Raw genomic sequence first — 21,950 nt, 5'->3', positions numbered from 1 at the left:
CACATCTCCAACAAAGTCAAGACTCTAGGAGTTTATCTAGATTCCAGCCTAACCTTCAGCAAACATATCAACCCGCTCGCCTCTTCCACTGCTTACACTGCGAAACTAATCTTACTCGGTCGAAAATGTCTCTCTACACTGAATTGCATCACACTTGCAAGAGCGCTCATTATGTCTAAACTAGATTATTGCAACATACTCTTGTTAGGCACCACCAAAACAAACCTTGCCAAGTTGCAATTATTGCTAAATAAAGCTCTTAGGGCAGCGTTGGGGATAAAAAAAAAAGTGACCATATATCTCAATCTAGGAGACAAGTACACTGGCTGCCCATACAAGCCATAATACTGTTTAAAACTCTTAGCACCACGCATAAATGCATTACCCAAAACTCACCCACCTACCTGAATGATTGCCTCATCCGAAATACTTCAACTAGGCTCCTTAGGTCGAACACTGGTATTCAATTACTCATCCCCCATTTTAAGAATTCTAGAACATGAGTTTACAGCTTCCCTGTAGCGGCTCCCAGATTATGGAACTCACTCCCTACTAACATAAGCAATGAACCATCTCACACCCATTTAACAAAACTTCTAAAAATCTAAACTTCTAAAAATACGCTCCCAAAACCTACCCAATAACATAGGACTGATGTAACTGTTTTTGTTGCAAATTTCTCTGTATTAAAATGTAACCATAAGCCTTATCATGTTGTTGTGATTTTGTAACCATGCTGTCTTTTATAATGTTCCAAGTATCCTTTTGCTATCTCTGTAACCAGCCAGTTCTGTAACCTACGCCGTGATACCGCAGGGTTTTGGCGTATTAACAAATGCAATCAATAAATAAATCAGATTTACAGGTCTCTGTCAGCGATGCGAGACAAAGAATCTGCATTGACAAGTTTTACACCAGGGCAATGCTTGACAATGAAATCAAAGAAGTTGCCAAGTACTATTAACGCACTTTAGGGAAGCCACATCCTGAATGTTCTGATATTCTATGTACACTGCAGCGGGCCACTTTGCACCCAATTCGTGGTGTCTCCAAACCCTGAAGGTGTCTTTGATTTCCCCAAGTTCGTTTTCTGACACTGCGTAGTTCGGTAGTTGTGAACTTTTGGGAATTGAATGCCAATGGATGTAGCACCCCAGAGGAGGGGCCTTCTTGAGGCAGGATAGACCCCATGGCAAAAGACTAAGCATCGGCCTCCACCACGTAAGCTAGATCAGGGTTGGGGTGTTGCGGAAACGAGTCTGACGAATACCTCTTTCTACCTGTTGAAAGCGACTTGTGCCACTTTGAACCAGGGAAAGGGCAAAGACTGGCTAGTGAGTCAGGTCAAAGGGGCGTTTTTTGTAGAAAAACCCAGGATAAGTGGTTGATAAACATTTGAGAACCCCAAAAACATCTGCAAGACTTTTACCGACATGGAAGGGGTAACACCATAATTGCCTTGATTTGTGCAGTACTCATTGTGATACTATCTGCTGACAGCATGAACCTGTGGAATTCCAGGTCGTGTACATGGACCCGTATTTTTCGCTTTGCCAAATAACAAGTGCTGATCAACTCTTCATAATACCTCTAAAACATTCTGAACTTGACTTTACTGGCACGCCCTGTGTCGACGCCCATTTTCGAGTTTCGAAAAACAAACTGTAATACTCCGCAGCTTCCACTAGATGTCGGCCTATGCACAGCATGTGAATCTAAGCAGATACAAGCATCAGAAATACGATTACGGTGAGTAATGTATCCCATATATTGTCCCAAGTACAGGATAACATAGGTATCGAGGATGCCATGGAATATATCATTCATGAATTTCTGGAAAGTCACAGCAATGCACAGACCAAACAGCATTGCGGTGTATTCAAAAACACTGTCCTGTGCAAAAGGCAGTCTTGCCATTGTCTCTGCGATGCATTTGAACTAGATTGTAGGGCCCCTCCTCGCTTCCCGCCCCCCCCCCCCCTCCTTATCCCCTCTGGGTCAAGTTGTGTGAAGAGAGTGGCCTGCTTCAACTGATCCAATGACACTGAAAACAACGGGTACCAATGCTTAATAGTGATTTCATTAAACACTCAATAAATGCAGGGCCTTGGGTTGCCTTCCTTTTTAGGGTACATAGAAGATGGGACTGGCCACTGGGGAACCAGAGGGATCTAGTTTAATGTGTCCATTCCAAAGGGATTTGTCATTGTATTCCTTCAGTGCTGTGTCCTACTTAGGGGTACAATTCAAAATGATTACTCCTGCACACATAGTCTGTGTATGCAGGGGACTGGATGTGTTCCCTGGACCTCGAGGATACGTACCAATTTACCAACCGTATTGGACAGTTCACAATTATGTTGTACCACTTTGTGTACAAGGTGCTGCCCTTCGGATTAAACCTCCTCGTGTCTTCACAAAGTTGATGAACGCAGTGGCGGGCCTTCTCCACTTGGAGGGCCATCATCTGTACCCTTATTTGGATGACTGGCAGGTGAGGGTGGGGTCACTTGAGGGGATGTTGCACTCCTGCCAGAGATTGGCGTATATAACCATATTCAGCTGGAGTTCTCCCTCAACCAGAGGAAGTCACAGTTGTGCCCATCTCAGGATCTGGTCTTCATAGGGGTGCGCTGGGACACTACGGTTCAGCGGGTGTTCCCTACGCCCTAGAGGCTCATGTCCCTCAAGGCTGTGGGGCACTTTGTGGACAACTCTACCACCTCTCCATGGTGGTACCAACATATTCTGGGCATGATGACCTCCTGTGGGCTCACTGTACAGCACACTCTCCTCAATATGAGGCGCCTCCAGCTCCACCCGGTGGCCAATTGGGATCAGGAAACGGGGGGTCTTAGTCGGGCAGGATCCCTATCCCCCGCCTCCTACTGCCCGATCTTCACTGGTGGATGATGGATGGCAATGTTTCAATGGGAGCTACCTTCACCGGACCAGAGCCTACCCTGCTGGTGAGACTCCTCTTTCGGGATGGGGGCTACTCTGAATGGCTGCGCAATTCATTGTGCATGGTCCAGGACGGAAGCCTTCCGGCATATCAATCTACTCAAGCTCAGTACAGTGGTCCTGGCCCTCAAGGTATTTTTTTGCCTCATCAGGGACAGGTCTGTTCTGACCAGGATGGACAATTCTACAAATTTTACCTGAACAAGCAGGATGGCCCCGTGTCCCCTTCATCCCCCTTTTTCCCCCCCCCCCCTCCTCGCCTCTGCATGGAGGCGGTATCGATCTGGGAATGGGCCCTGCGGAGGAGGTTTAGATTTCAGCAGTCCACCTCCCGTGGGACAGCAGTGCAGAAGCGTACCAGCTGAGCCGCTTGGGGTTCAACTCCTACGCGTTGGAGTTGCACGACGACTCATTGTTGCCCCTGATCCAGCATTGGGGGGTTTGCGGACCTGGATTTGTTTGCATCTCCTCCGAATTCCAAGTGCCCCCAATTTGCTTCATGGGTAGGACGGGGTCTCTGGGAGTTGCCTTCCAGATCTGTTGGCACGGCTGCAGGTGTTATGGGATCCGACCCACCCCTCTGCTCCAATGGACCCTCAGCAAGTTTCAGGCTTCAGTGGCTTGCAGCCTCATCCTGATTTGCCCACCACTGGCCTTCGAGACCCTGGTTTTCAGATCAGCTGCAGTTGTGCTCCCAGGGTCCTGTCCCAACCAAACCCGGCCAAGCAGGCGCTGGCGGTCTGGTTCCTGACCAGCTCGGGCTTCAACATGCTCAATTTTCAGATGACCACTGGGACATCATACAGCAGGCCAGGTGCCCCTTAACTCGGTCCCAGTATAAGAGTAAATGGACTAGGTTCTGTCATTGGGCTCGTGACAAGGGCTTGGACCCCGTCACCTGTCCTCTGGGTGATGTACTGGCTTTTCAGCACACCCAACTTGATCTGGAGTTCAGGTGGATACTTGCTGGCACATATTTGGCGGCCGTTGGGGCTTACAAGAATTCCCCAGGGCATGTTTTCTGTGCCCAACCCGGTGGTTCAGGACCACCTTAAGGGGTTGTGTAGGCTTTTTTCCTTCGGTGCATAGACCGCACCCGGTCTGGGATCTCAATGTGGTTCTTGCAGCGTAAACCTTTCGAGCTGACGGACTCTGTAGACATCCGCTTAGTCGCACTAAAGACTGTTAGGGAGAATTCTCTGTATAGGCTAATTTCCCAAACCTAGTGAGTCCCCCAGCAGCTTTGCTGGATTTTTGGGGTTTAATTTGTTCTCCTGCTAAGAGTGAGACTCTCTTTCTCCCACTCTTAGACATGATTTGAGAATGTCCTTTGACTTTGTAATGTGTTTTCTCCAGCATGGGGTCTGGCATGGATTCACATGCTCATGAATATTCCCCGTCGTCAGGCTGGGAATCCTCGGTAAAGGAAAATCAGTATCAGTTTCGTTTCTGATCTGTCTTTCGTAGTAGTAACCAATCACGGATCTCTGCGTCATACTGACCACAGCCAATGACTGCCATCTCCCTAAGCCCCGCCTCTGGCAGCCATCTTCAGATTTTTACCGCACGTTCAAGTGTTGGGAGTCCTCGTGCTTACCTCTCGAGCTTTTGCTGCGTTTTCACGCTTTTTCAGGTGAATTTTCACATTTTTCGGTTAATCGAGCCTCAAGCTCCACCGTTTCTACTCCCGTTAACGGGTACCCGTTGCGGGATTTTCCTACGCCCCTCAAGGGTGAAGATTTCATCGAATCAACCTTTTGGAGGATTCCAGAAGATTTGCGGCCTACTTCGAGATGGCCCAGGACGCGAGTTCGTCATCCGGACCCAAGCTGTTTCGCAGCTGCCCTGGATGCGGGCGGTAGAATGTGTTTAAGGAGGACAAACATTCGTGATGCCTCTACTGTTTTCATGGGGACAAGACTCATGTAGAGAAGGACTGCCAGTTCTGCAAGAACTTGTCGGAGCGGACCATGAGGGACCGTCAATCCCGTCTCGCCAGCTGGTTGGAGAAGGGCTCAACGGGTGAGAAGAAGAAAGGGTCCGAGCGGGCTTCTAAGTCCTGTGCGGGCGCCCCGATGACGGGGGCCAAGCGCCGCAAGTCCGCTGGCTCCGGGAGCGCCAAAAGGTCGTGCTCTTCGGTCGCCAGGCAGGGCGCACCTTTCCCGGCACCGTCAACCACGAGCCAGCGCTCCGGTTCGGGGAAGAGGAAGGCCTAGACCCCGGGTAAGCTTCGGGAGAAGCCCCGTCCGATCTCGGGAGAGGGGGAGCGAGGCGTCGCCCCTCCCCGTAAGGAGAAGGCCCGGGACGCACCTAAGGTGGTGAAGGCCCATACCCAGCAGGCAAAGGCCTCTATCGAGGCGACTCTGGCCAAGCCGGCAGAGACCCCGCCAGCGGAGACTGCCTCCGGGACTAGAGTTTGCCTGCCGCCAAGGAGGGAATCCTCTTTTCAGCCCATCGTCATGGCCACCATGATGGAAGAAGCGAGGGGGGGCACGGTAGCCTCCTCGAGCTCGGAGTCCACCTCGGAGAAGGAACTGACCGAGGCCGTGAGGAATCTCGAAGTCCAATTCGAGAAGGTTCGATCCCGTAAGGAAGATCCTCGGGAGATAACCGAGGAAGACGATGATGGCGAGGAAGAGCAGCCTTCCCTTCCGGCGCAGCCGGAACCTAGGCCTCAGGATAGCTTGGCGGCCATTTTGTCTGCGATCCAGTCCTTATGCTCTGAGATAAGGACGAGATTACCACGGCCCAGGCCGGAGGACCCGCAACCTGGCCCGTCGGGAAGTCCTCAGAACAAACGACGGAGGACCCAACCCTCTCCTCCACTCGCCCCCCGTAAGGCCTACAGTTCCCTCCTCATCCTCCCACGAGTCGGGAGATGACGGTGTGGTGGGCTCGACGACGGGTTCTGAGGGCGACAACGACGTAACGGGTCTCCCGTCTCCTGTCACACGGGCCTCTCCGCCCGACGAGATTGGCTCTTTCCACGCCATGATCGCCAGGGCGTCCGAATTGTTCCAGCTCCGCCCGGAGGAGCAGAAAAAGGAAGGTTTCCTCTATCAGCGCCAGGAGGCCAAGAGGAAGACTGTCATTGCGGTGCCTCTAATCGATGACATCTGGGAGGAGGGCCTGCCGGTACTCAAGAACCCCTCCAGGGCACCAGCCAAATGGGACCGGTACGAGAAGAAGTACCGGGTCCCCGAGATGCTCCCCTGTGCCTCAGGGCCCAGCCAACGCCAGACTCGGTCGTCTCGGAGGCGGCGAAGAAGAAAGCGGCGGGGTCAGGAGCCTCAACGTCGAATTCCCCTCCGGACGGCGAGGGTGGGGAGTTGGACGCCATGGGGCGACGGGTCATTTCGTCGGCGGCGACGACGATCAAAGCGGCCAACGCCCTGGCGATCGTGGCCCGTTACGACAGGGAGCTCTGGTTTAAGCTGGCCCCCATATTGGACTTCCTACTGGACGACAAGAGGTCCGAGGCCCTGGAAATACTTCAAGAAGGCGAGGTGGCGTCGGACCACGCCATAACGGTGGCAACCGATATTGCTGATACCGGGTTCCGCCAGCTGGGCAACAGAGTTTGCCTACGATGACGGGGTTGGCTCCGGGTGACCGACTTCCGTCAGGACGTCCAGACCAGGGTGTTGGACATGCCGTTCGACGGCAGCAACTTGTTCGGGAAGGCGGTGGACGAATCCCTCCAAGCCATAAAGACGGACACGGCCCGCGCCCTAGGAGCCCTTCAGCAACGACGGCCCTTTCGGAGCTCCGGAGGCAGACAAGGGGCCTCCAAGGGATCCAGCGGTGGCTCGTCCTACCGCCAGACGGCACGCTCCTCGTCTCAGGAGGCCTACAGGGGTCGCGGCTAGCAGGGAGCCCCTCGTCGGCAAGGTGGCCAGGGCGGCAAGGCCACCACCTCTAAGCAGGACTGAACCGGCCGTGGCCTCGGGCACCCACCGAAGCACCCCGGTGGGAGGCCGGCTGACGAATTTCGTCGGCGTGTGGAAGTCCATCTCCACCGACCGTTGGGTGCTGGATACCCTGGCAAGAGGACACTCTATCGAATTCCTGAAGAAGTGCCCTCACGTTCCACCTGTGGCCAGGAAGGAAAATCACGTCCCGCAACTGCTGTTGGAAGTACGGGCGATGCTCAGGAAAGGCGCCATCGAGCTCGTCCCGAAGAGGCTTCGGGGTGTACTCAAGGTACTTCCTCGTCAGGAAGAAGACGGGCGGCTGGCGCCCCATCCTGGACCTTCGTCGTTTGAACAAATACATCAGGTCACAAAAGTTCAGGATGGTCACCCTCCAGCACGTGCTGGGACAGCTGGAGGAAGGCGACTTTCTATCGTCGTTGGACCTGGAGGATGCATACTTCCACGTTCCCATCCTCAAAAGTCACCGAAAGTTCCTCAGGTTCGTCGTCCAGGAACACCACTACCAATTCAGAGCACTGCCGTTCGGATTGAAGTCGGCCCCCAGGGTCTTTACCAAGTGCCTAGCACCTGTGGCGGCGCGGCTGCGCCTGCAGGGGATTCACGTCTACCCCTACCTGGACGACTGGCTCATCCGCTCAAGGAGGAGGGAACTCGCCGTCGAACACACAGGACCGTCCAGCTACTCACAGACCTGGGATTCGCCATAAATTACCCAAAGTCCCACCTGGTGCCGTTGCAGGTGGCCCTGTTTCTGGGAGCAAAGGTCGATACAGTGAGGCGCCTGGCGGCACCGTCGGAAGAATGGACGAAGACCATTCTGGGCAAAGTGCAGCGCCTGCTAGCCACGGACGTGGCCAGGGTGAGGTCCATCAAGTCCCTCCTGGGGATGATGTCCTCTTGCATCTACCTGGTGCGCCCCTGCAGACTACGGATGCGCCCTCTTCAAGAATTTCTCGACGCCCGTTGGATGCAGGCGACAGGGTCCCCCTCAATGAGGTGTTCTGGCGGGCGATTCAGTGGTGGGGCGTACGAGCGCACCTCACGACGGGCAAGGACTTTCGGACGTACCAGGAGACGGTGACGACGGACGCCTCCCTGGAAGGTTGCGGCACCCACACCGGAGATCTCCACGCAAGAGGCCTCTGGCTCCCGGAGGAGAGGCTCCTGCACATCAACATCCTGGAACTCCGAGCCGTGTTCTGGGCTCTCAAATAGTTCCTCCCGTCGCTCAAGGGCAAGGTGGTGCGGATCTTTACGGACAACACCACGACAATGTTTTACATACGGAAGCAGGGAGGCACCAGATCCCCAGCCCTATCCAAGGAGGCACAGGATCTGTGGCACTGGGCGATCGCCCAGGGGATGTTCCTGGTTCCCTTCCACCTGGCAGGAGAAAGAAACACCAGGGAGCAGGGAGCTGCGCGCGTGTCACGAGTGGGAACTACGCCAGGATCAGGTGGATCAACTCTTCCGACGATGGGGAAAACCCCAAATCGACCTGTTTGCAACAGCGACGAACTCGAAGTGCCAGAGGTTCGCCAGCAGGTTTCCCCAGCCTAGAAGCATGGGCGATGCGTTCTCGTTCCCCTGGGACGGCCTATACCTGTATGCGTTCCCTCCGTTGCCGTTGCTGCTTCGACTCATCAACCAGCTCAAGAGGTCCCGGTGCAGGATGATCCTCGTCGCACCAGCGTGGCCGAGGCAGATTTGGTTCCCGGACCTTCTGGACTTGTCAACGTCCCCTCCCATCAAGCGGTCGGCGGACGCGGATCTTCTCTCCAGAGAAGGAGGCGCCATCTTCCACCACGGCCCGGCGTCGCTGAACCTGCAGGCTTGGCTCCTGCAGCGCTAGAGTTGGAGGGTACGATATACCGGCCGACTGCAGAGAGGTTCTTTCAAAGGCCAGGTAGTCCGCGACTCTCAAATGCTACTGTCACAAGTGGAAGAGGTTCTCTATCTGGTGCCGAGTACAGAAGATCAACCCTCTACGGATTACGGCCCCTCAAGTGCTGCCGTACCTGCTATCGCTGGCAAAGGCTGGGCTAGCCCATGCCTCCATTAAGATTCATCTGGCGGCGATCTCCAGATATACCAGAACCACAGGACGGACGTCCCTGTGGTCCCATCGACTGGTAAAAAAGTTTATGAAAGGACTGTTCCGGTCGTTCCCGCCGGTGAAGGCCCCGGCGTGGGAACTTAACGTGGTGCTGACCAGGCTCATGGGGCCCCCATTCGAGTCGATGCACTCCGCACCGATGAAGTTTGTGTCGTGGAAGACTGCATTCCTGGTGGCCATTACCTCCGCACGACGAGTGGGAGAGATCCGGGCCCTATCCTGCAAAGCACCGTACTTGACTTTCCATGCCTCGAGGGTGGTGCTTGGGACGCACCCCTCCTTTATGCCCAAGGTGCCGTCGGACTTCCATCTTAACGAGCCCCTGGTGTTACCTGTTTTCTTCCCGTCTCCTTCGTCACCGGCCGAGAGGACTTTGCACTCGCTGGATGTGGCTAGAGCGCTGAAGTTCTATGTGGACCGCACGAAGAGTTTTCGGAGGACATCACAGCTATTCGTGAACTTTGGACCTGTGACTCAAGGGAAGGCTCTCTCGAAGTCTTTTATTGCCAGATGGCTCTCCGGCTGCATCATGCACTGCCACCGGTTGGCTAACCGACCAATGCCAGGCCGTCCGAGAGCCCATTCGACCAGAGCGATCGCTGCTACTACGGCGTTCCTATCTGGTGTGCCCCTGCTGGACATCTGCAGGACTGCTACGTGGAGGTCGACGCACACCTTCACGAGATTCTACTGCGTCGATCGGGATTCCAGGGAGGATTCCAGGGTCGGCCAAGCAGTGCTGCGCAACCTGTTCGCTTAAGGTGAGCCTGGTGAGGAGGTAAGAGATGCTTAATGTTGAGTTTTTTGTATTGCTTAATGTTGAGCCTTTTGCCACCCCCCGTGGTTGTGCATGTGTGTACTGCTATGTATTCTTATATTCATGAGCATGTGAATCCATGCCAGACCCCTTGCTGGAGAAGGAACAAGTTACTTACCTGAAACTGTTGCTCTCCAGCATGGGTCTGGCATGGATTCACATGCGAACCCTCCCGCCTACCCCTCTGCGGCTCTTCACTTGGTCATACTGCCACTTCACGTGCTACCAAATCTGAAGATGGCTGCCAGAGGCGGGGCTTAGGGAGATGGCAGTCCTTGGCTGTGGGTCAGTATGACGCAGAGATCCGTGATTGGTTACTACTACGAAAGACAGATCAGAAACGAAACTGATACTGATTTTTCTTTACCGAGGATTCCCAGCCTGACGACGGGGAATATTCATGAGCATGTGAATCCATGCCAGACCCCATGCTGGAGAAATTTAGTCGCTGCTTTAGGCACTATATGCTTTTCTAACTTGCACAAGACACCTACCCTTCAAAAGGTCTGCCTGTGCTCTTTCAAAAAAAAAAATGAACGCTTGCCATTCCTCACCACATTTGTTTTCCTTATTTACACATGCTAAGTAAGTCTGTTTAGGCCGTAAGCATAAATATCCTGTGTACCATGGATCTGTCATGACCCTTGCCCCTGGCCCTCACTGTCAAGTCAGCATTCCAGTTAGGGCCAGGTCAAAGGCCTTAAAACCTCATCCAAGACTCTTGGAGTCAGTCCTGGCGCCTTAGGCGCCAAGCTCATAACCATCATGAAGACCAACATTAGAATGGGACTATTTACTACGGACTATTTAACTTGAGGGAGGAGGGGTTCAGCCAACATGGAAGGGAGGGGGGGGAGGAGTGTCTCTGTTGATATGATTGGGGCGGAAGCTCCGAGCGTTCTGAGTCAGTGGAAATAGTGCTTGTGAGGTGCGGGACCTTGTGATGTCGGGGATTGGGGGGGGGCGGTAGGTCTGGATTTGGAGAGGAGGGAGAGTGTGTTAGGGAGTAGAAGGTGAGGGGGGGTCAGAGATGGGCAGGGGGGGCCAGCGAGGGTGCAGGATAGTGATTGGGATCACCAATAGAGGGTGTTGAAGAATGGAGGCGGAAAGAGTGGAAGGATGTGAGGTTGGGGATGATGCTGGGTTGATGATTTTATGTTGCGTTTTGAGGGGGCTTAGTGCCGGGGGTGTTGAGGGACTTATTGAAGGGAGGCTTAACTGGGTTGGGAGAGACGGGGGATGTTTTAAAGGTGTAAGTGAGAGGTGCATGCAGGGATCTAGTGGGGAGAAAAGGTCCGGGGGTTGCGGACTCTGTAGGGATTTGTGGGTGCAGAGAGAGAGAGGCTGCGAGAGGGAGAGTGTTGGGGAGAATTCTCATTTTATGGCTAATTTCCCTTACCTATAGAGTTCCCCAGCAGCTTTGCTGGATTTGAACGGTTTGTTACTTTTTTTCTGCTAAGAGTGAGACTCTCTTTCCCACTCTTAGGCATTTTTTCTGTGTGTGTTCTAGGCTATTTTTGTGTTTAATGTCTATGGGATTTTCTCAACCCCAGAGGAACCATCTTTATTCACATGTTGCACAGCACCGTGACACAGGGATGTCATAGCAACCCCCAAACAGACTCCATACCCTGGGACTGACTACTGTCTCCCAGGGCATGTAAAGTCCCAATTGACTTTACTAGTCAATTTTTATGAACTAAACCTATACAACCCATCCTGCTATGGAAGTACTGGAAAGGGTTAATAGTTTTTCCCTTATGTTAATTTTCGAGAGGGTACCGTACAGTCCCCCTTTCAAAAATGTCTTGATGGTGGCAGATGTTACTACATAAATATTCGACCGCAAATATTTCCCTATGGGATTTTCCCATTGTTCGATGCTACCACTTTTTCTGACAGCCTCTAACATACCGCTGGTGCATTTTAATATTAACTTGACTCTGTTAGCTTTTATTTGCCAGAACTTTAATATAACTGCTTTCTTGTGTCTTTCTCTAAACTCCTAACCCAGGTCGGGGATCCTTTGTCCGTCCTTTTGGCGGGCTTCTGCCAAGAAGCCCTCCTTTCGGTGCCACTGAGTCTGGGGTGGGTCCATTGTGTGGGAGGGGGAGTAGGACCCCTGGACAGGGTTGCCTCAGCAACCCATGTCGCACACTATCCTGAGAGGCGGGAGTGTCTCCCGCCAAGATGACCACTCCACTGTGTGAGTGACAGCTAGCCTGTATGAATGGGGCTCTTTTTGCATGAAATCAGGGTCCTGAGGACTGGAAGAGCAAGACGTCGCCACTGGAACTAAGAAGCCGAAGAGGAGAGAAGCCAAAGACATCTGCAACGACTGAACCACCGGTGAAGCCCTGCTGCATCGTCTCACCACTTTTCTCCACACGACAAGAGAAGATCTTCATCTGCAAGAGCTTTCTTCCCTTGAGCTGGTGGGGCCAACCAGTTTGCCAATCGCCTTCCTGGACCTGCCTTCGTTGAATATCCCATACCCTGTACTCGGAGGCTGATAGCCAGGCACCAGTCCACCCGGACCGCGATTTAAAGGAGCATACCTTTTATTCGTCGGGCAGCACCGCGGCTGGTTTCATCCCTGGGTAGTGCAGTAACTCGAACCTTCCTCCACAACGATAGCCTCTCTTCCTCTGCTGGATCCCCCGAACTGCAGGAACTATAAGGAACAACCGCCACCGCAGGAGCCACTTCTTCATTTTTAAGGTACATTGTTCGGCCAGGCTGCCCTTTCTTCGCGGTAGCTCTAAAGGTATTTTAAATCCTTTACCTACCTGTTGGGTTGGCCGCCCCTCTCTCTTAACATTGTTTTTCACCTTCTGCATCCACCTTTTCGAAATCGTTAACCAAAGACCTGACTGCAGCTACAAGAACATTTTGCTCTTGGGCCCTTGCCCTGTACCACTGACTCTGGCACAGGCCTACTGACTCTGGCTAAATTTGTTAGAACTGCCTTCTTTAGATTGATTCTCCACTAGAACTGTGTTGGTGCATCTACATCTTATAACTTGTTCTTCTGATGTTTGTTAATCTGCTTAGAATCACATGCTGTGCATAGTCCGACATCCAGTGGTCACTGCGGAGTATTGCACTTTGTTTCTCGTAGTCGAAAAGGGGACGTCGACAATGCGTGTCTGTAACACTATCCCTATAGTGACGTGCATTGTACCCACAATCCCTCACGCGTCGAAGTCCCTCAGATTGTTTTTTTTCCGCCCAGATATTGGTCACCTTAACGCAGAGCTCCTTCGAGAGAAATTGCAAAACATGTACTCGACCCTTTGGTCGTTATTTATTATACATTACATTAGATCCCTCCTTCGACAGTGTAGCTGTTTCACCGCCGAGTAAGAACTTCGACAGCGGGGACTTAGACGGAGGAGATCCTTCGGCGCTGCCGAACACGTGGCCTGGCTTCGCCGGCCTAAGACAGTAGGGAGAGTGGGGGTCGTGGGACATTTCTTCTACTTCTAAGAATGCCTTTCTCTTTCACCCCCCTTTCCTTCAGGGTCGTTATCACTCTTAATTGTATCCTCCGTTATGGAGAGGACTCATTTTAGATTTTGCCCACGCTGTAAGGGCAAATTCACATGGAAAGATAAGCACAAGCGGTGTAACCGTTGCTTACCCCTCGACCACAATGAGGAAGGCTGTGCGGCCTGTAAACTTCTACGCCCAAAAAAAAACTTTAAAGGACCGCAGGGTCAAGAGGTGGGCAGCCTACGCTATGTCTAGAGCTGATTCCTCACCCGCCGCCGAGTGTGACGAGGACAGTGATAACCCGACCTCCGTTTCGGAAGTTGTAGACCTCTCTGAGGAGCGTACCCGCTCCTCAGCGTCTGACCCCGGCCCAGACAAGTTCGGCTCATGCTCTACTTATGGGGAGGAACACCCCGGCGACACTGACGAACACAGAAAACATAAACACACAACCCACGGCACTTTTTCGTCAAAGACGAAGAAAGCCCTAGCGCTAACGGAGACGCCGGGCCTACCAGCGTCCTCCACCGACCGTAAGGGTCGCAAGCCCTCCCCGCCACCGCAGACGCGACTAGCGACTGGGCTGCCTGCAGACAAGGGTGCTACCACCAAAACGCCAGGCGACGCGCCTCCTAAGAGTGCGACCGTCGCCGAAAGAGACTCGGCACCGCCCAGCACGACGCCAGACGAACCCTCGACGGAGAAATTAATAGTCGAGAGCTTGGCTCGTATAGTTTACACTGACAGCCAGAGACGGACGGCGAGTGATACGCCGACGCCCGCTTACAAGGCCAGAGATGCCAAGAATGTCAAAAGGGAGGCAGGAACCGCTCCAGCCGAAGGAAGGCCCAAGCCTACGATAAGGTTTCTCTGAAGGCGAAGGGACTTTATCCTTGACGTTATGGGACAGATCTAGACGGCTACAGGCAGAGGAGCCTCCTTTTTCGCCTCCAGACCGTTCTGGGTTACCACATTGGACATTTGAGAGATTCCAATCGTGTGGACAAGCTGGATAGATTTATGTCCACTCCTGAACAATAAAACACCCAAGAGGCCAAGGGAGGTACTTCATGAGGACCCCAGGGCTAAATATCCTAGACTATTTGACCCCCCCTCAAATGTAGACTAATACTTATGGCCTCACTGAAGAAGACACTCACTTCCAAGAAGATGAGGAGTTCTTAAATATTGGAGACCAACAGAACCTCGAAGTTTTTGAGGAAAACCCTGTCATAGGTGGGGGGGGGGCTTCGAAGAAGACCCAGATGAAGGTGGCTCACAGCCTTGGCAGTCCCCAACAGAGTCTACAGACCCTGAGATCCTGAACCTTTCCTCTCCTCAGACCACACCGGTCAGGAACCCACCACCTATAAATGACCAACCCACTTTCAACGCGCTACTACGGAAAGTAGCAGCGCACTTTGAAATTGAGACTGGGGAAATGACTCCCGATATTGATTTTGTAGAAAAAATCATTAAGGAAAAACCTCCCGTTAGCCAGACCAATCGCCTCCTCACTGTCTACACCTGCGTTGGTTAGAGGGGTCAACCCGAGAATTGAAAAACTGTTTACGCCCTCTCCTTCGGACCCATTATACACTAAGGGTCACTCAATACCAGATTCCTTGGTGGTAACTACCACAAGGAAAAAAGTAGGGGTTCCGCTATCAACTATTGAAGCACCCCCGGACAAGGAAGGAAAGAAACTCTACGCCCTGGGTAAGAGAATTACAGCCTCGGCAGCTTTTTCCACCAGAATTGCCAATATTACCTTACTGGCAAGTTATGCTGATGCCCAATGGGGAAAGTTACGGCATGACTTCGAGGAACTCCCTGAGCCCTTAAGAACTCGATTGTTAACCACTGTAACAGAAGGAACTCTGGCTAACCAGAGCACCATAAAAAACACACTTGATGCTGCAGAAACGGCTGGCCGTTCTTTAGTCCAGGGGATACTTCTGAAGCTTCATGTCTGGCTACGCAACTCAGGTTTTATGCCAGAAACCCAGGCGTCACTCATTAATAAACCAATAGAGGATTCTAACCTCTTTGGGAAAGCGGTAGATGACGCACTGGAGACCGCAAAGAAGGATTTCGACACCCTAAAGACTTTAGACCAAATCTCAAGGCCTCCCAATAAGCAAGGATTTGGCAACAAATGCTTTTTTCGTGGCCAACGTCAACAACAGCAACAACAACAGCAGTACACTGCAGGCAACTGGTCCTCTACTCAGGGAACCAGTGGACAATACACTCAAAGAGGACAACGCCGTGGCAAGGGTAGAGGTCGGGGGCCCCACTTCCAGAGGATCCCCGGCTACCAACACCAAATGACCCAAAGGTTCGGGTCCCCTCCCATGCATCGCCGGTCGGGGGCCAGCTAACATCTTTCCTACCAGCATGGGAGGGAATAACATCAGACCGCTAGGTATTGTCAACTATAGCCCGCGGTTACTGCATAGAATTCAGTCGGTCCCCCAAGTACAGAACCCCAAGGGGACGATGCTCATCACAGGAGCACCTCGCCATCCTTCAAGAAGTGGAACTGCTGCTACTAAAAGGAGCAATAGAGGTCGTGCCTCTATCACAGGTAACGGAAGGTATTTATTCAGTGCACTTCCTTGTACCCAAAAAGAACTTAACCATGCTCCCTGTACTAGATCTGCGCCCAGCGAACAAATTTGTCAAACCTCAAAAGTTTTGCATGGTGACCTTACAGGAAGTAATCCCCCTACTTTCACAGGGAGATTACATGACAACACTAATATGAAAGATGCATACTTTCATATTTTAATGTTGCCAGCGCACAGAAAATACCTCAGGTTCATGATAGATGGCAAACACTACCAGTTCAGAGTGCTACCCTTCGGCATAGCGTCAGCGCCGAGGGTATTCACGAAAGTACTGGCAGCGGCCCACCTGCGCAGGTTGTCCATCCCAGTATACCCTTACCTCGACTATTGGCTCATAACCGGGGATTCCTACGAGACATGCTTCTCAAATAACCAAAAGACTGTAGACCTTTTGTTCCAACTGGGCTTCTCCAACGAGAAGTCCAGCCTAGAGCCCAGCCAGATCAAACAATTCCTAGGAGCTCTAATTCGAACAAAGAACGGCCTCGTCTTCCCCTCCAACGAGAGGGTCCAAAATATGCTGTTTCAGATCCCTCAATATGTGGCCGGTCGAGAGGTGACGGAACGCAAAGCAATGCGTTTGCTAGGAATGATGGCGTCATGTATATATTTGGTACCTCACACGCGCCTGCGCCCAATGCAAGAGTGGCTCAACAGCCAGTGGTGTCAGGCCAGCGGCCAATGGGACGATCTAGTGGTGGTCTGGCAGGCCTTGGTTCTCTCGCTACGGTGGTGGTCGAAGGAAAACCTTGTAATAGGGAAACCATTCGACACCCCCGCAGTGGAAGCCACTCTAACCACAGACGCATCCCTCACAGGATGGGGGGGCTCACCTATCCCATCAGACTGCATATGGAGTTTGGACTCAGAGTGTAGCGTCCAAACACATAAACTTGCTGGAACTGCTAGCGGTCTTCAAAGCACTGAAGGCTTTCCAGGCACACCTGCAGGATGAAGACAGTGATGGTCCTCACAGACAGCACCACAGCCATGTACTACCTGAACAAGCAAGGGGGCACGCACTCTCCAGGCTGTCCCAGAACATCTGCAAGTGGGCTCTCAAACACAACATGTTCCTGTTGTCACATGTACCAGGGGAACTCAATCTGCTAGCAGATGAACTCAGCAGAGACTTCCCTCTGCCCGCAAAGTGCGAATCGTGGGTAAGAGAAGAAATCGTCTTCGACGGTTTCACACAATGGGGATTCCCAGAAATAGATCTGTTCGAAACTCTGGATAACTTCCAATGCCTAGATTACGCCTCCAGGTACCTCCAGAACCGATCCAAGGGGGAACAGTCTCTGGATAACATGGTCAGGGAAATTTGTTTACGCTTTTCCCCTGACTCCCCTTCTCAACAAAATAGCGCACAAGATGCACCAGGAACCAGTCACCATGATACTAGTGGCCCCTGTGTGGGCCCAACAGCCATGGTTCGCTCACCTGATGGAGATGTCTCTACCTCCACCGGTGAAACTACCATGTCCGTACAACATGCTGTCACAGGACAGGGGCAAGACAATACACCCATGCCCACAGACCATGAACTTAGCAGCTTGGCTCCTGAGGTCCTAGAATTTGGACATTTACAGCTCCCTCAAAGATGCATGGACATTCTTAGGGAGGCTAGAAAACCTAACACTCGTTACTGCTATTCCAGCAAGTGACAGAGATTCGTCATCTGGTGTAGAAATAAAAGCATCAACCGCATTGACTGCTCTCCCACACAAATTGTTCTTTACCCGACTCACTTATTAGACTCATGATTGGTCTTTAATAATATTAAAGTCCATCTAGCTGCACTTTCCGCATACACCACGTCTCAACACAGTGTCATGGTGGAAAGTCCCAGTTATTAAAGCCTTCATGGAGGGAGTAAAGAGGATACACCCTCCTATAGCTAACCCAGCTCCCGATGGGACCTAAATGTGTTACTTACCAGGCTTATGGGCTCACCCTTTGAACCCATGCACAAAGCATCCCTTAAGAACCTCACTCTTAAAACTGCTTTCTTAATAGCTATCACCTCCATTAGGAGAGTAAGTGAACTATAAGCGCTCTCTATACTAGACCCCTTTGTAACAGTTCACAAGGATAAGGTGGTTCTACGCACACATCCTAGGTTTGCACCAAAATGTATTTTTAAATTCCATGTCAACCAGTCAATAGAACTACCAACGTTCTTTCAAAATCCTTCAAATTTAGGAGAAAAGAGCCTGCATACCCTATATGTGCGCAGAGCCGTCATGTTTTATATGGAAAGAACTAGACCTCTGAGAAAGACTAATCTGTTCAAAATCCACTATATATAGATATTGTCCAATGCATCACTCTGTTTCTCTCTTGTTAAGAGAGAACTACCCTTCAAGCCAAGAGCACATTCTACTCGTGGCACTGGGGCTTCCATAGCATTCATTGCAAATTTCCCTTTTGAGTCCATTTGCAAAGCGGCAACCTGGAGTTCTGTACACACCTTTACAAAACACTACTGTCTAGATGCCCACTCTAGATCTGATTCCCAGGTGGGACAAGCAGTATTAAGACATCTTTTTTCTACTGTTCCTTCTCACAACCCACCTCCAACTCTGGGTACTGCTCGCTATTCTATGCACAGCATGTGATTCTAAGCAGATTAACAAGCATCAGAAGACAATGCATTACTTACCGTAAAAGCGTTTCTGATGGTTGTATCTGCTTAGATTCCCATGCACCCACCCATCCTCCCCACTCGGATGGAAGCAACATAGACATCATTTTTTCTCTCTCTCTCTCTTTTCTGTACTCACTCATGTCTAATAGGCTCTCTCAGGGCAGAATAAATACAAACCGAGGGACCTTGACGCGTTGTTAGGGAGAATTCTCTGTTTAGGCTGAATTTCCCTACCTAGTGAGTCCCCCAGCAGCTTTGCTGGATTTCTGGGGTTTAATTTTTTTCTCCTGCCAAGAGTGAGACTCTTTTACCCTCACTCTTGGACATGTTGAAGTGTGTTTTCGTGGTTAAACCTTGTGTTGAATGGGCTATGGGGTCTCTTACTCCATAGGGCCTCATGTATTTTTGTGATGTGGGTCACACAGCACCCTCTGTGCCGTGACCCAGGGGTGTCCTAGGGACTCCCCAACATAGACTCCATACCCTGGGACTGACTACTGTCTCCCAGGGCATGTAAAGTCACCAAAGACTTTGCTAGTCTTGAATCCTGAACAGAACCAGTACAAACCATCATATTGTGGACGTACTGGCTGGGGCAATTCGATTGCCCCAGGGTCTGTTAGTCGAGGGGGCACGTCTCCGTCCCCCCTGATCGAGTTTTGGCTGGTGGCAGTGGAAACTACTTTTTATATTCGACCGCGAATATTTCCCTATGGGATTTCCCATTGTTTTAGGCTAACACATTTAATTATTTATTTACGGTAGCCTTAAACATACCGCCGGTTTATATATTTATTTTTATAACTCCGGTTGGGACTTTTTGCCAAAACTTGATTCTAAAATGGCGTTGGTGTTCGCCTCTGTAACTCTGACCCAAAGTGGAGCCCTTTGTTCCACTTTTGGCGGGCTTCTCCACAGAAGCCCTCCAAAGTGGTGCCACTCTGTCTGGGGTACTTAGGAGGGGTGGAGGGGGATTTAGGCACCCTGGACTGAGTTACCTTGGTAACTCAAGTCGCACTCCGTCCTGATTGGCCCAAGTGGTGAGCCGCCCGGCTCACCACTTAGCACGGTTGAGTGACAGCTAGGCTGGGTGAATGGGGGTTTGCTGCATAAAAGCAGGGCTTTGGGGACTGGGACTTCAGAAGTCGCCACAGGACCAAGAATCCGACGAGGGAAGAGCTGAGCCGACCTGCTTCGACGACACCACCCGGTGGAGCCCTGCTGAACCGTCTCACCACTTTTTCCCGACGACCGAGGAGAACTCTTAACGGAGTGGCTCCTTCCCTTGACTGGTGGGGACAACCAGTTTTCGCCTTCTTTCCGTTCTTTGAGGTATCTCGTGGCCGCCTTGCCTGTGCCAAGCACCCCGGCAACCGGAATACCACACTTTACCCCCATACCGCGAAAGTCGGCACCAACCCTTTAACCGGAGGACTCCGCGGCTGGTTTCTTCCCGGGCAGTGCAACGACCCTCTTCTTCTGCTCTTCAGCGAGAACTTCTTCTCCCCTGACCGACGTCGAGCCCTGCTGCCACTGCCTGGAACAACTGCCACCGCTGGAGGATCCTTTCCGCTTAAGGTACTGTGTTCTGCCTGGCTTCCCTTGCTACCGACTGTACGGGGTAGATTTAGTCCCCGGCTTTCGAACCTGGGAGTGCCTGGGACACTTTGGCTAAACTTTCTGAGCCACTCTAACCTCTTTTTGACTCTTTGCAAGACTTTGAATCTCTAACTAACAGTGTGATCTTGGGCACATTTTCGCTCCGGCTACTCTAAGAGTGGGCCCTGCCTAGTGACTTTTGCTCACCTGTGACTTTATTCTTCTTTAAGCCTATTGCAAGTGCTCTGGACCTTAGAGTGGTGTGTCTAACCCATTTCTGCTTTTTCTCTCCCTTTCTTGGAAACTACTAGAGTGTCATCTAACGTTAAGCACTCACCTCTGTTTTAATTAAGTGGTGTTTACTTAGAGTTGTCTAGATAGGAGAAAGGATTGAATCTACTTTCATTATAACTGTGTTGAAGTGCTTTTACTATATTTTTGCTAGAGTGTTTTTAACTTATGTGTATTTTAAATAAATAACTATATACTTTTGAAACCAAGCTCTGGTCAGTGTTTGCTTGTGCTATTGTGTTTTGGTACATATTGTGTATACTTTACATACTGCCTAACTTTTCTTGAGAGAAGTCTGACTGCTCAGCCACAGCTACCAGGTAAATCTGGGTGGTACAGACTGCTACCAAAGGGGTTTACTGCTCTACCTGTAGTCTTAAATCTTTTGCAGTGTTCCCCAAGGGAACTGCACAGGTTTCTGCCTAACACTGGTGTACAGCGGTGGGATTTGTATTGAGTATACATTTTATTGTGCTTTAGATACCTTAGTGCAACTAACCACAAAGCTTAGCACTGAAAAAGTAAAACCTCTAACATGTCAGTTATAGAAAGCTATAGTCAAGAGTCCCTTGCAGCCAAAACTGCTGATTGTTTAAGAGTGCTCTGTAAACATAAGGATCTCCTGACTAAGGGCAAGAAAATGGAGCTGATTGAAAGATTGTTAGCTAACCAAAGTCTGGGTGATGGTTCAGAGGAACCTACCACTCCAGCGACTGTAGATGACAGTGTTGAAGTTAACATGGAGAAAAATGTTGATGTTTCTGAGGAAGAGTCAGAAGAGGAGGGTGAGGCTGTTGTAACTGTCCCCCCTAGGCCTCTGCCTGCTCTACCTGCTGTACCTACTGGACCTTTACCAGGTCCCACATTTAGTCCTCAGTACTTTGAACTGGAGAAAATGAAGCTAGAATTGGAGTATAAGAAACTTAATGCTCAAACTGACAAAGAACTAAGGCTAAGGGAAATGGAGCTCAAGTATGACTTAGAAATGAAGAAATTATCTGTTGAGAATGTTTCTCTCTCTGGCTCCTCTAGAAGTTCCAGTCCTAAAAGACCCCGGATGCCTAAAGAATTGGTTGGTATGTATGAGCCTAAGTTGGATGTGTTGGATTGGTTGTCTCTGTTTGAATATAATCATGGGCTCCAGAACATCACAGGAAATGACTTACTCACCTGGTTGTTCTCTAGGCTTCCCCCTGTTGCAACTGATGTGGTAATGGAGATGGGGGAGGAGGATAGGAAGGACTATGAATGTGTGAAACTAGCTTTGATAGCTAGGTTTGGGAAGACCCCTTCCCAGTATCTTAAGAGGTTTAGGAGCCTCAAAAAGCATGATGGTACCCCTTGGGCTACCTGGGTGAGTGAATGTTTGAAAAACTTAGAGGGATGGATTAAGGGTTACAAGGTGAACACTTATGAAGGTATGAAGAATTTGTTTATGTTGGAGACTATT

At 51.1% G+C, this 21,950-nt stretch overlaps 1 protein-coding gene across 2 annotated transcripts in view; it reads left to right on the top strand.

Moving 5' to 3' along the window:
- Positions 1-21,950, top strand: part of TOP1MT (DNA topoisomerase I mitochondrial) — a 1,647,637-nt gene that overhangs the window by 1,214,565 nt on the left and 411,122 nt on the right. The window lies entirely within an intron of this gene.

This window comes from Ambystoma mexicanum, chromosome 5q (assembly GCF_040938575.1).
Source record: "Ambystoma mexicanum isolate Mex_15411 chromosome 5q, UKY_AmexF1_1, whole genome shotgun sequence".
NCBI classification, from domain to species: domain Eukaryota; kingdom Metazoa; phylum Chordata; class Amphibia; order Caudata; family Ambystomatidae; genus Ambystoma; species Ambystoma mexicanum.
This window is presented reverse-complemented; position numbering and strand designations above follow the sequence as displayed.